Source organism: Mytilus californianus, unplaced genomic scaffold, assembly GCF_021869535.1.
Source record: "Mytilus californianus isolate M0D057914Y unplaced genomic scaffold, xbMytCali1.0.p SCAF_6, whole genome shotgun sequence".
NCBI classification, from domain to species: Eukaryota; Metazoa; Mollusca; class Bivalvia; order Mytilida; family Mytilidae; genus Mytilus; species Mytilus californianus.
The window spans coordinates 72,829,827-72,846,073 of record NW_026262712.1 but is presented as its reverse complement, the minus strand read 5'-3'; the positions used below and the strand labels follow the sequence as shown (position 1 = coordinate 72,846,073).

At 31.3% G+C, this 16,247-nt stretch overlaps 1 protein-coding gene across 3 annotated transcripts in view; it reads right to left on the bottom strand.

Annotated features, from left to right (window-relative positions):
• LOC127705870 (3-oxoacyl-[acyl-carrier-protein] synthase, mitochondrial-like) overlaps positions 1-16,247 on the bottom strand; it is a 273,875-nt gene that overhangs the window by 158,436 nt on the left and 99,192 nt on the right. The gene's annotated exons all lie outside the window — the stretch shown is intronic.

Here is a 16,247-nt window from a genome sequence, read left to right as displayed (position 1 = left end):
CTTCGTATTCCTTTTAAAGAACTTTAATTATTTTTAAAGAATTCAAATTGCTTTACAAAAGAAGCTCCTGTCATTCAAATGTCGTTACAATTTTCAGAGATATATGCATTATTCAAATGTATCAAACATTTTAAAATAAAACATAAAATAAATTCATGAATATGATACCACCATGCCATTGCTTTTGATAAATTGAAAACATTTTATACATATGTAATGTAAGTAAATATTGTGTATCCTACATGTATATATAATTAGATTTGGTTGCTTCTAAATTATTTCGATACTAATAATATTTTAATAATTATTGTTGGTGCTGCTGATGTTATCTGACATTCCCTTATTGAATGAATTCCCCATATAAAGATAATGAGATGTGGGTAATCGCCAATGACACAATTATCCACCAGTGATCAAAGGAAAAGGATAGACAACTGCATGGCTTTTAACAATGAACAAAAGCCATACCGTAAAGTAAACTATCAAAGGACCCAACATGACAAAAGTGTGAAAGAATTAAAAAAAGAAACCCAGCGAGCTGATTTATGCTAAAACAATTAATGAAAACAATAACAACACACTCCTGATTCAAAAAATGCACATAAAGAATGTGGATGGGTTGAACATGTTTGTTAACGCTAACTTGGGCAGTAAGTAAAAGCTCCACTAATAAATAAATCATATTTTTTCAGACTAAAATATCAATTAGTACATCTCAAACGGGTTTAGGAAGTACGTTATTAGTACGAGATAAGCATGCCCTTGAACAATGCCAATAGTTTAACAGGTTGCTGTAGTATAAAATAGCTGTTCATAAACGAATACATGTATAGGTATGTTTTAAACTCAAACAAAATCCATGTTAGTACCGATAAAGACAATATTCAAAGATTTTCGTCATGACCCTTCATCGCTCTTTTTATATCATCGTATTGTCGATTATGGTTAAGTTTTGGTTTGGTAAAAAAAACAAAAATTGGTCAAATATTGTTCAGACTTGAGTCGAATATGGTTCAGATATTCCCCGTTTCCATTCTCAATGTTATTGAGTATAAAATGATTAAGAACTGGTCAAGTGAAGATCAAGTAAAAGGTCAGACTGTTAAGTATAGTTCAGACCAAAGTCGAGTAGAATTAACTACAGTACAGAACTATTCAGAATTGTTCGGTAAAAATTGGTACAGTTGAGTACAAATACTGCCCATTTCAGACTTAGCTGGTTTTTAGGATTTACCACAAATATTTAGTTTTGGCAATTCAATAAAAGTTCTATTGTTCTAGTATGAATACACATTGTGAATTGAAATTTTTTACACATCAGATAATGTATCATTATATACTGGTGTAAATGTGAATACCACACCCTTTTGGAGTAACCTGCCTTAGGTAGGCTTCAGATCAAACGATTGAAAAGCCAACTATAGAAAACGTGAACGTACAGACAGGAAAACTTTAATTATCACATTATCTTCAGATAGCTCTTGTAATGCATTGGCGTGATCTATGGACGCCTCCGTGTGCGGGAATTTCTCGCTGCATTGAAGACCTGTTGGTGCCCTTCTGCTGTTGTCTGTTCTGTGGTCGGGTTGTTGTCTCTTTGACACATTCCCCATTTCCATTCTCAATTTTACTGAAAATACACTACTTAATTCATGCTAGAAAGAAGGCGTTGGCTATTTGGGTGAATAGGACTCTAAGGGATTAACAATTACCAGTATCGTAGCCGACAAAATGGTTAAAACTAATAGTACAATGTGCAATAGATTCTCTATAAACTTGAAAGATGAAGACAGGTAGATGGACTATTATTGTATGACGTGCAAATTTTATACATTCAACTTTGAAAATTATAGCTTAAGTTACCAAGGTTAATGTCTTTCCCAATCAGATATTTACTCAGATATTATTATTGTTAGATAAAGATATCTTGAAGAAAATTTTCTTGAAGAATAAGGCATTGGATATAATAATAAGTTCTCAAGGTGATGCTTTTTAGTAGTTTGGCAGTTTGTCAGTTTTGCATTAAATGAAATGAGTTTAAAGCTCTAAATCAAATATACAATACATAATTCAAAATTTGAGTATTGATATCTGACAGACTTAATATGTCTTGTGAACATCTGAAAGATGTCATTTGGAAGATTCAAAGTACTTTTTTTATTTTCGAGTTACAGGAACCAAAAAGTGGTCTTATCATGAAAAAAAATAACAACTTTTTTCACATCAATAATACTTTGATAATACAAAGAAGATTAAACTGTAAAAAAGGTCAGACAACCACTGTGTCAATCATCATAAATTGAAAACCTTATTTTAAAATGATATAATATGCAAACTGTTTTCGTTGCGAACACTTCTTTGTGTTGCGTACGCAGTCGTGCAATGACGGTAGATGATAATTTAATTTGTGTAAAAAAAATATTATCATAGAATGATAAAAAAAAATACCTTTTAAAGGTGATAGAGATATATACTGGAATAATAAACTTTGACGATTTATATGTAAACTATGGAAATACATAACTGCAAATATCCTCATATGGTACCCAGATACTGTACGCACATAAAGTACGCTTAAAAACAAAATCGAATATATTTTGATTTCATCCAAAAAGATGTAAATCTTGTTAATAAGTTATGGTAAAACTAAGATATGATAGAAAACTACACCCTTAAAACAGCATGTTCACAACAACAAAACAAACAAGTGTACGTGTACTGTTATTTAATTTTTTTACATGACAATATATTGATTTGCGTGGTCAATGATTGTGCTTTATAATAAGTTTAAACAAAATACATTTCCTAAGATATGAATAGCCAAACCGTGTAAATTCGTAGAATTCAAATATATTTCCATTGAAGGAAGTGTTTGTTTCAAAAAAATTTGGATAACGTTGCGATGCGTTTTTAAATACATGTAGAAGACGGTTTCCAAGTCATTACGGTTGTAGATTGTTTATATGTAAACCGCATAAAAAGATATTTGTTTAATCGAAAAAAAATAGTTTTTAATCTAAGTTTGAATTGAAAAAGAAAACAACGGAATACGAAATATGAAATTTCTAAATATATATATATATATAAAAAAATACAATATGTAGAACACATAAAAAGTAAATGAAAGTTTTAATAATTTATCCAGTGATCATGATCTGATACTTTTTTTGTCTTCGACCTGAGAACACATTTTTCCTCTTCTGCTTTTATTGAAAAATTGCATCAGAACCATACCTTTTAATATGAAAAAAAATGTAAGTCGACCATAATAGATATCATATATCAAAAACATCCTAGCATGCTTTATCTTGGTTATTCTTTTTCATAGATGCTATTTTATGCAATACGCGTTATATTTATGCATTTATATACGTAGAGATATTTATAAGACATTTAGAAGTACCGATGCTCCTTCTTTTTTTTAGCTAAATGAAAAAGATATATATATATATTCATATTTGAAAAATGTGGGAATATGTCCGGTATTTCTATATAAATTTCATTTCGGATAGGCGGTTGTTCAGGTCTTTTGCAATTTCATTTCTGATTGGCGTGTTCAGTTCCTTTGCAATTTTATTTCTCATTGGCGGATGTTCAGTTCTTTTGCAATTTCATTTCTGATTTAGCGGATGTTCAGGTTCTTTGCAATTTATCTCTGATCTACAGAGGCTCAGGTCCTTTGCATTTTTCATAAATACATCACGTCCTTTTGAAGATAAGGTTACTTTATATTTATAATTATGTTTAGACCCATCAATGTGTGCGCAGTTGTTAAACGTCATATTTTTCTTTTACAAATGTTAAGTTCTTGCTATTAATATTTAACTAACTATTTAAGACTTTAATATAAAAGTCGCCGTTAACAGTTATTGTTATTATTGAATGCTGAATTACCGGATTAAGAAACTGTGATATTAAGTAAAAAATATTTCAATCCCGAGATCCCAACCCTGGAATTCTTTCTATCCTATGTGTAATCGATTAAATAACTTCTTCAAGACATGGAATACTACCATAATTAACACAATTACGATATTCCGTATACTTGGTGATGTTATATCCTTATTTTTATATTAACATTTTGTGAATACCAGAGGATTTGCTTTTATAACTGTTATATATATCATATAATTTTTACACATATGACACATGAGATTTGGTCATCCCTTTTCTTCCATAAATACATTTCAATTCAAATAATTACATCTTAACGTGCTTTAATCATTAATACCAGATCCCCTGATACAAATAATTTGTAATCTGATAATATCGGTCTGGAGTATAAATCGTTGAGAAATTTCACTGGTCTTAACAATGATTTAATTCTAGATTTTTTTTCGTTTAAAAATAATTCAGCTACATTTTACTTTGACTGTCTGTCAATTTCCAGTTCAATTAACAGTTTAAGGAGAATTTTTAATTGGAAGTAATGTTCCAGAATATAGGATATAATCTTGACAGAACCTCCAAAAAACAGATAAGGTCATAAACATGAAGAAATCGACATTTTGGACCTTAAATGACTATTTTGCAATAGTTCTCGGCAAAATTACATTTAAAGAAATCATCAAAATACCAGGCTTTAGATGTAGTACGTCCAGTGTTTCCTTAACAATATTAAACTCATAAGTAGTGCTCGAAACAAAACAAATGGAAGGTCAAACCAACTACAAAAATTGAAGAGCATTAAAACCATCTATGTAAGGTCCTTAACCCTTACTGTTTCAAATTATTTTAATTATTTATAAACAGTAAACTTACAAAAAAATGACCAAATCAATGATATTTTATGTCATCCCTAAATGGAGTGCTGACTACTTTGATGGTGACACCCACCTCGAGGACGAAACGTCTACCAGCAGTGTCGTCGATCTTATGGTCCTATAATTCATCAAAGATATCGAAGTTGAGGCATTACCCAAAAAGATATATGCTTATATAACATTATTGTACAAGACATTTTAAAGCAAATCATGTTTATGAATAAGGCATAGGCTAACATCTATATTTTAAAAACAAGTTCTAAGGAGGCTTTTTGGGCAGTATGGTAGTTTTGCATTAAATGCCAAAATTTTAAGGCTGAAATAAAATTTACAATACATAATTCAACAATATGAATACTGATATCTGACAGACTAATGTCTTGTGAACATCTGAAAGATCTCATTTGATAGAAATGAATTTCTTTTCATTTTCGAATTTGAGAGATCAAAAAGTGGCCTGGTTCGATGCCACTGCTAGTTGAGGTTTTCTCCCCAAGGATATCACAAGCCCAGTGGTAAGCACTTCTGTGTTGACATGAATTATCATTGATATGGTCATAATTATTAATAAATTGTTAACAAAACGTTGAAGTTTTCGAAATACTAAGGATTTTCTACCCAGGAATATATTACCTTAGGTAAAACATTTCTGAATTTTGGGTCCTCAGTGCTCTTCAACATCGTACTTTTTATTATTACTGGTAAGCAATATGATTTCTACATAAAATGAATCTACAATTGTGAATGTATACATATGATAATCTTTAGAATAGATGCTTAATATAATTTGGAACTTCAGGTCTAAAAAATTATACATGTATTTAAAAATGGAGACACACATTTAGGATTTGGTGCTGGATTTTGATATTACTGTCGTATCAGACTACTCATCTCAATATATTATTTAATATTGATATTTCAATAAGGTAGAAAATATTTTCGTTGCAAACACTTCTTTGTGTTACTTATGCAGTCGTGCTATGATGGTAGATACTGATTTAATTTGTACAAAAAGTATATACAGAATAATAAAGAAATATTGTTTTCCGTTAGAGGTATGATAAAGATACCCTGAAAGATACTGAAACAATAAATGTTGAAGATGTTTAGGCAATCAGAACTATGAAAAACATAATTGCAAATATCCTCATATGGTACCAATAATCCGTTCGAAAATAAAATACTCTAAAAAACAAAATCGAATTTATGTTAATTTCATCCAAATAGGTGCAAGTCTTGTTACTTATTAATGTGAAAACTGTAATTTGATACAAACCTAAACACTTAAAAAACAAATAAAATTTAATTATAGGTGTGTGGTAAATGAAACGGTTTTTTAAATGACCATATATTGATTTGCATGGTCAATGATTCTGCTTTATAATTCTTTTAGGTAAAATATGTTTCCTATGATTTAAATAACCAAACCGTGTTATTTCGTTGAATTCAAACATATTTCCATTAAAGGAAGCGTTTGTTTAAAAGTTTTGATTAACGTTGCGATGCGTTTTGAATATATATGGAGATTGTCATATCTTTAATTTCATAGATCGATTATATGTCAACCGCTTAACAAATAGATTCAATTAATCAAAAAATTTAAAAAAAATGTTTAAGTTTTGAATTGAAAAATACAACAGCAGAACATGAAATATGAAATTTGAAAAAATAAGAATATCACAATAAGTAGGACACATAAAAAGGAAATGAAAGTTTTAAATTTGTATCCTTTTTATTTACATAATCATATATGTTTTGCCTTAAACTTCAGAAAAAAGAATCTGTAAATGCTGTATGAAAAATTGGTACATAACCCTACCTTCCAATACGACGGATATTCCATCATAATATTTATCATAATACATGCCATGCTAAAGGTCATTTGTGAAACAAAACTATTATATTCCCTTCATTTGAAATAGATTTGATTCAATATAAAACAACATAACTTTTATCGCTAGAATCTTAATAATGAGGATGTGATCACCCAATCGTGTGTCATTGTGAAGTACTAAGAATCTAATAGCCTTTCTTTGTAAAAGGAAGTAATTGCATATATTTTTATTCTTTTTCTGACCGGTCTAGTTGGATATTTTCTACTTATTACATATTCTACACATATTTTTGTTTATGCTGTTCTAATTTAACACTTGATAATACAAACAGCATTGTATGGCCAACTTCAGGGTATTTTCGCTTTTCCTCCATAAAAAAGTGCATGCTATTTCGTTAGCTTTAAAAATATTTAAGGGATATAAGTGTATCGATTGTGTGCATGCATACCTGTTGATGTTCTATCCTGCAGAAACATACCATGATTTACTATTTTTTAAAAGAAAAAGTGTTTTATAAGTTTAATATTTTTACATACATTTATCTTATGTTTATGCGATTGTTCATTAGTCTCTCAGATCTCTTCTTAGAATATCTTAGTAATTGCCGAACTCTTTTTAGAATGGCTTTGTACTCTCAGATCTGTTCTTTTTTTTATGTCTTTTGTGTTTTTGTAAGTTGTTTTTGTGCTTTGTATCGATCTAATGAGTTGAGTCCTTTTCAACTGATTCTTATAGTTTGTTCTTCTGTTGTGTCATTGTCATTGCTTGGGGAGGGTTGGATGTCCGAAGGCATGTTTAACCCCGCTTCATTCTATATGTGTTTTTCTCAAGTCGAGAGCCTGTAATTGAAGAATAAAGAAAAAGATAATTAAAATTTAAAATAACAATTAAACTTATAACTCTCAATTACCACATTTTCATGCAGACACACAATATCCAACGTTTCGTATTTTTCTCTGATCGTCATGAAACTTAGCAAGAATATTGCTTTTGGTATAGTCATTGGCATGTAAAGGAGCTATGTTGTATTTTTTATGTTCATAAGGAGGACTTTCATAAAGTATTTGCATTGTTCTGTCGTGTTTTGTTTTGTGGGTTTTTCACATTTAACAACGTATTGCTATTACATCTGACTGGTGATAGATTTTCATTCTTTGAGAAATGATCTTACCATGACCTTCCGTATAACTGGTAATATGTGTGTTTGATTTAACGTTTCCTTTTTCGCATTTATTAAGTTTATTCACAATATTAACTCTGAGGGCAGAGCTCAGGGCATGAATGTGTATTGTTGTCTTGTCCTTTGGTTAGGCTCAAGATTTTGATACCACTGTCGTATCGGACTACAAAACTTTATATCAAAAAAGATAATTTACGTTATGTTGGTAAATGGTCTTAAAAGTAAACTATAAATATTTTCTCCAATTTGAATATAAATACTTTCATAAAAATATAGAATATTTCGTTGAATTTATTTGTGTTAGGTATTAAGGAGTGCAGTGACAGTAGATGATAATTTATTTTAGACAAAAAGAGATGCATAGAATGTTTTCCGTTAGAGGTATTATAAAGATATACTGAAAGATACTGAAATAATTCATTTTGCTGATTTACAGGCAATCAGAACTATGAAAAACAGTATTGCAAATATCCTCATATAAACGCAATCAAGTATATTTTGATTTCATCCAAAAAGAAGTGAGTCTTGTAAATAATTATTGACCCTTATATTTCGTATAAACCAAAACACTTTAAGCAGCATTTGCACTACAAATAAATGTAAGAATAGGTGTACCGTAAATTCGACGAGTTTTTTTTATGGTCCATATATTGATTTGCATGGTCAGTGATTGTGCTTTATAATTCTTTCAATTAAAATACATTTCCTATGATTTAAATAACCAAACCGTGTTATTTCGTTGAATTCAAACATATTTCCATTGAAGGAAGTGTTTGTTTAAAAGATTTGATAAACGTTGGTATGCGTTTTAAAATACATGCAGATGACGATTTTCAAATCATTATTCTTATAGATTGTTTCTATGTAAACCGCATTAAAAATATACGTATTTGATCGAAAAATTAAATTTGTTTTTAATCTAAGTTTAAATTGAAAAAGGAAACAACGAAATATGAAATATGAAATTTCTATAAAAGAAATTATATAAAAATCACAATAAGTAGAACACATAAAACGTAAATAAAAGTTATAATTTTTATAACGTTTTATTTTACATAATCAGATATTTTTGGTCATTAGCTTCAGAACTAATTTTTCCTCTTTGTTTTTATTAGAAAGGTGCTACATAGTTAACCCTACCTTTTAATTATGAAGGTAAATGTAAGTTAATAATAATAGAATTCTAATAATTGTATATCCAGGCTAAAAGTCATTTGTGAAACAAAATTAATATATTCCTTTAATTTGAAATAGATTGGATTAAATCTCAAACAACATAACTTATGCCTCTAAAGTCCTGATAATGAGGCTGTTTCACTAAATCGTTTGTCTTTAAAATATTAAAAATCTAATAGTCTTTCTGTGTAAAAGGAAGTAATTGCAGATATTTTTTTCTTTTTCTGACCGGTCTTGGTGGATTATTTTCTTCTTATAACATATTCTGCACTTAATTTTGTTTATTCTGTTCTATAATAAAAAATTATATTAAAAACAGCATTTTATTGCAAACATGATTCACAATATTTTCGCTTTTCATCCTGAGTACATGATAATGATATCGAGGGATATTGTTTATAGGTCCAATGTTTGTATCTCAAAGTTTTTAGAGCAGAGTCATATTTAGTATTATATGCTTTACCTGATGACATTTCGATTAGTGGAAGATTTGTAAATTTGTTAAAAATAATTATAAGTAAATGATACGACTCTTTAATGTTAATATTCAAATTCTAGTAGGATTTGACAAATTAAATTTTTTACCCCGTGAGTGAAACAAATAAAGCGGAATTGGATCTATCGCTTTATAATTTTCGCAATGGATTATTTAATACCATAGCTATAGTTAATTGGTGGCTTTTATGGCCCTTTGAATGAGCTTAATGTATAATACATGTTTGATGTAAAATACGACCCGTAAAAAGATCATATTTAAATTAATATGTATAACACCCAGTGGATCTTTATTGTTATTAATAAAAAAAAAGCAATAAAAAAACAGATAGTAGATACATGTAATAGATAGAATTTAATATACAAGACAAAAATAAAAATTACATTATCAAAATCATGACTGGCATTTTGTAAAAAATTGTAAACCTATATGAATTATGAAACTAGATGTGTGTGCCTCCTCGTTTGTATCTAGCGATTTGCACGTAGTACTACATGCAAAACATGCACATCAATTTCATTTTTTTTAATTTTGATAATTGACATTGCTTTTGTTTCTTATTATTTCCAAGAGCCTGATTTTAGGCGTTCCAAATTTAAAAAGTTAACTCTGTATATAATCAGTTTTATATTGATGGTTCCCTAAATTACTATTACTATACCAAAATATAATAAAGAAAAGTGATCATAAGTACTATTTCTGTATATTTTGCATTATATATGTTGGTTTACTTTGTATGAGCATGACAGTTCAGCTCTTATAATTTTTAACTTTTTTTTCAAATAAATTGCAGATACGTTAGGATATTTGCATTTTATCATTTTTAATTTTTGTTATACCATGAGGTTACGTCAAATTAAGTGCGTCCAGTTTTAGTCGGGGTTGTACACAGATGAAAACACGTGGATAATCAGAAGTAGCTATGTCATTACGCTTTTTTTTCCTTTGGTTTCTCTATGCCTAAAATAAAAAGGAAATGCCATACATATTAATGATTTCAATATGTTATTCTATTTCTATGCAGGGGAAAAACTGTTTGTATGCAAACATTGTAAAATTATATGTTCTAGCATAACTTTTCTTTAATCTAATTAGTCTCAAGAATATGATCATCAATTCACTACCAACCTATAGAATCAATTCGCAAATTTTAAATAAATAACTAGTTAAAATTCATTATATTCCAACACAAAGTTTGGTTGCCTAAATTCATTTTCGCTAGCCAAGGGTTACGATCAGTACCCTCCTCTCCACCCTTTGACAGATTAAGCCAACATTTGTAATTACACTGCTGTGCAATCTACCGGTAGACAAACATCACGACCATTCCGTCTACACAATTCTTGACCAATGGCAGCACTTGAACTCTCTTCAGTGTGGAGGGGTAAAAATTGTTGTGTCTAGTGTTTACAAGTTTCGTGATGCAGGATCCGAAAATATACGTTGACATGCCAACATATGCGCTAGAAACATACCCAGGAACTTCAACTAGTTGAAAAAGAACTTTAAAATTGTCACTAAATATCGTCTTATGTTTTGGGGGTAAAGACTTGTTGCACAATCATCACGTGGCAATTATTTATTTACATTTTTTACATGTACACGTGATCATCTTAAAGGCGTTTTTTTATTGGATGCAGAAAGTTACAACTGCTACCAATGGAAATCATTACCTCTTGAATCCGATATTTTGTCTTAATCCGCCGAGGGTGGAGAGGAGGGGACTGGATCTTATCCTTGGCTAACGAAGATGGCCTAAATAGTACCTGATCTATTTGGCTTACATTCTGCTAAAATTCTAAATTGCATGCCGTAGATAATAGAACATGCGCATGTAAATGCGCTAGGAAAATTGAGTTGGCGAGCGACACAAATCCTACATTTTACATTTGAATTTGACTTGTTTTGAAGACAGCAGTTGTTTTATCTGATTCTAAGGAAGGGCAATAATCTGTGGTAACAGTTTAGATCCGAGGATATAAAGGAAACTGTGTGTTATCCGAGATAACAGTCTACTGGTACCTTGTGTTTTTAAGGGGTTTTTTTGTGCTTTGTGCCAATCTGATGAGTCAAGCCGTTTTTACAGTTTGTTCTTAGCGTCACTGATAAGTCTTTTGTAGACGAAAAGCGCGTCTTGCGAAGAAACTTTTAAGCCTTGTATCTATAATGAGTTTATTCTTATGTTGTGCTGTTATTTATACCACAATACAAGGAAGGGGACGATTGAGCGCTTACAAACATGTTAACCCCGCCACATTCTGTATATGCCTTGCCTAAGATGAGAGCCTGTAATTCAGTAGTTGTCATTGGTTACTGTCTGCCTTATTTGTTTTCCGTTTGTTGTTTTTATCATAATCCAAGCCTACGGTCTTTTTCACAGTTTGTCATACCGTGTCCTTTTATAGCTTAATATAAAGTATGGTTTTGCTCGTTGTTGAAGGTCATATAATGCCCAATAGTTGTCTCCTTGGTAATCATACCACATCTTATTTTTTTATTACTGTCTCGATATAACTTTTGACTTTAGGAAAAACGACATGTGTTGGCGTGATGCCATTTAAAACCAATCAAATACTAGCAAATAGTCAAGAAATCAATGGCGCGTCATTAATACTAATTATAATGTAAGCATGCGGTCAACAGAACACTTGAAGCCAACCAGTTCCAAAAGTGCAACAGCACAGTAAGTAGTTAATTCAAAACCATTTTCAACAGATACAATGCACACAATTGCGTATATAAATACAATTGTACAAGAAAATAATGTAAAGATAAAATAAATAGTTTCGTCTATATGGCAGTAAACAATCCAAAGTCTGGCGACCACGTGGATCACATCTATCCCTGGCCATTGAACTGGAATAAATGGTAGTACTGGTACAATTATATAAAAATCAGAAGATGTGGCTTGATTGACAATGTAACAACAATCCACCAGAGATAAACAGGATGCAGATTTAAGCAACTTTAGGTCACCATACGTCTGCTTCGCATTTTTATTTCCATCTAGAAATAGACAGTGAGGTCGATCGAGAACTAAAGTTAGGAGACTGTAATTTAGTGGTTGTCGTTTGTTGCTGTATATAATATTTGTATTTCGTTCATTGATTTGTACATAAATTAGGCCGTTAGTTTTCTCGTTTGAATTGAAGGTTGTTGTTTGCTATTTGGCAAAAAAGAAATTAATGATAAAGTTTAATATGGTTGACCGTTGTCAATAGTCATGTCCTCCTTTTCACGTTTATGAAATCTCCAAAAGCGCATATTTTTGGATGTTTACTCTCCGTGAGTTAAAGGGTGCAAGTGGTGAAGCTGGAACTTCTATTTTTGTCATGTCGGGGATTTTTATATCTGACTATTGGGTATGGGTTTTGCTTATTGTTGCCTTACGGTTTGATATAGACTATAGTTGCTTACGCCCATGTCATTTGGTCTCTGGTGGATAGTTTGGTAATCATAATACATCTCCTTTAAGTTTTTTACACGACTTACCCTTCTGAGACACTTGAGATCACCTTTAGTTTCCTATAAGGTGTATGTCTTTCTTTTGTAAACTGTGTTTTTATTTCAAACCTTCTGGGATGGTCAAGTATGAAGATTTCTAGTTCCGCAATGGTTTGATGCCGTACTACCGGTGAATTTAACCGGTGTATCACGACGGGTGTCTCTTGTGGAGTAGGAATTGCTGACCCTTTCGATCACATGAGTTCCTCTGCAATTTGGTGGGGTTGGCGATGTCAAATCTTTAATATTGTTCTGTCACGTGTTTTGTAAAGTGTTGTTTGACTGTTAGACAGCTTTCTATGTGTATTGTGTGGTCTGTCTTTCTTACTACTGTTCTTGGAAAGAATGAGAACTTGAAATAGTCATGTATTGGGCTGAATATATTATATGGCATAGAACTGTAGTGTCTAGATGGTCTCTATAGTGTGATCAGATAGGTTTCTGTTTGAATTGCTACGAGTCCATTAACATTTTTGTAGAGTAAGCATCATCTGGTGTTTTAACTCTTCGTTGGTATAGTGGAACCCAGTTGAGTTTGTTTATCATGCTAGTGACACTTGATTCGTTACTGTAATCATTGAAAACATAGAAAGCTGCTCTTCTCTGTACTCGCTCTATCTGATCTATAATTTCCTACGTATAGGGATCCAATATGTCTTTGCTGTATTCCAGTCTTGGTTTTACTAGTTCGTTGACAGCATTAATTTGTGTTTTCTGTCGAGCTTGTTTTATGTTTCTACTAAGCATACTCTGTGTTTGGTTTGCACTGGCTACACTGGTGTTAATATGTAGGTTCCAACTTAGGTCATCTTTGGTGGTAATTTCTAAATATATTGTGTTAGTGACTTCCTCTAGTTGTTTACCATGTATTTAATAAGGTTCTATTATTTAGTTTTTAGATCGTGTAAAGTGCATCATAATATATTTATCGATGTAAAATCCATTTTCCATTTCTGATCCCATTTTGTAAGCTTTTTCAGATCATTTTGCAGCTTGTTTTAGTCGTGTTTGGTCTTGATCAATATAGATGGTACAATAATCAGCGAACAGGCGGATTGTAGATTGCATGTTACATGTATCAGTGATTTCATTGATGAAAATTAGATAAAGGACAGGACCAATTAAGTACATTACCATGAGGTAAGCCAGATGTAACACCCACTTTACTAGAATACTTGTAATATGCAACTGTATGTGTCCTGTTGTTAAGAAAGACTGAGATCCGGTATTTGTATTTTTACCTATTATGGGATAATCCCATAGTGTCTTAGCTTGTTTACCTGGTTTACTTTATAAATAAAGGCTTTTAGATCCTATATCAGGCCTGTCAGTTGTGTCTCGCATGACCGCTTATACTTCTAAAGCCAAGTTGGAATTCGGATAGTATCTTATTTCTTTGCACAACGGTTTCATAGTAACATAATAAATGTAATACTTCCATGCTCACACGAAATCCATCCTTAATAGTGATCGTTCTACTTACAGTTTTGATATTATAATTCGTGTGATAATCTGTATACAAATATTAATGAAGAACGAGGCGACTTCTTTTTTCCTTGGTGGTTCTGTACCTTTAGTAAACAAGAAAACTGGGGGGTTTTATTTTAGACACAACATTGACAAAAAACAAACAAACATTTATTGAGTAAACTTCCGTCTCAAGGTGAAACCTTTTCAGTATCTAGTCCTAAGACCTTCATTCATTTTTCTTTTCTTCTCAAACCAGCATGAAACGGCAAGTAATAACCACAGGGACTCGGTTAGCAGATTAAAACTTTGTTAATCAATATTTTCACATTTGTTTTCGTATTTTCTGTCTATTTGTATTACATTATTAGCCGTTATTCAAAGTTAGCATCATCATTTCTTTGTTCTAACAATGTGCAGTTTACTATCCACATCCGTATACTGAAAATCCTAGAAACAAAGAAATATTGATGCAAACGTTAAATACGTTATTGATATTATAAATTTAAACATTGAATTTTACATTTGGTGTAAAACTCTCTCGAGCTTGTGTTGTACAGTTTTTATATATGCCGAATCAAAATCCTGATCCTGATCCTCAGGTCAAAATTGAAACAACTTGTATCTCTGTACTAATGTTTTTCCTCTTATGGTACACCATTGCTCGTGTTAATTTCTCGCGGTACTTAAGAATATTTGTTTAGGCGCAGGATCGGGATTCAGGGATTGCCAGTTCTTGAAATCGTCCTGATCTAGCTATATATTCCCCTACAATTTGAGAATTCTCTCTTTGGTGGTGACAATATTGATCGTATGTCTGTTGGGATGTTCAGTATTTCCGGCTGTCTCCTCGTGTCTTCTCATTCCTGTTGATGTCTTGGGCAGTATATTAAGAAGTGTTCTATTGTTTCTTCGCCGCCGCATTCACAATATGAAGCAAATCATTGATCTATTTGGTTTCTGTATTTATTCAATCTGCTGTAGCCTGTTCTCAATTCTGACAATATTCTTCCTGTTTGAGGGTTTGGTGTGACAAGCTGTAGATATCTCCCAACAACAGGTACTAGATCGAAAAGTTGTCTCCCAGTTTCACTAATTGTCCATCTACTTTGCCATTTCAGTTTTGTAGACATATTGACTGCACTTCTTACATCCGACATTGTTATGACATTAAATTGGTCGTTTAGTGATGATGCCTCCTTTGCAGGATCTTTTGCAAACTGGTCCGCTATCTCGTTCCTAGCTATATAACCATGGCCAGGGATCCTTAATCTGCCTTTAAACGCAGAGTCCCTCGCTATAGTAATAACTAGGACCTATCATCACAAAACAATCGGAAAAAGTGAAAGAAATTTTAGATAACAAATAAAATAACTAAGAAGATGTGGTATGATTGCCAATAAGACAACTCTCCACAACAGACCAAATGACACAGAAATTAACAACTATATATAGGTCACCGTACGGCCTTCAACAGTGAGCAAAGTCCATACCGCATAGTCAGTTATAAAAATCCCGGAAATGACAAATGTAAAACATTTAAATATCAGATTCTAATATTACAATAAATGAAAAAGATATAATTATTTATTTTGTAAAAATTATTTTCGTACTCCATGTCATGATACCTTACAACAAAATTATTTTTATTTACCTGTGTACGTTATTTTATTTGGCGGCATTTTTTCCAAGGTTATGGTTGTCTTTCTGATATTGTTTTACATCTAACCCCTTTGTTTTATTAATTTTGTATTTACATTGTGTCATAGATAAAATTTATTCGTTCAGTGTATGTTTACTTGTTTTTGTTATGTATGTCTTTTGAT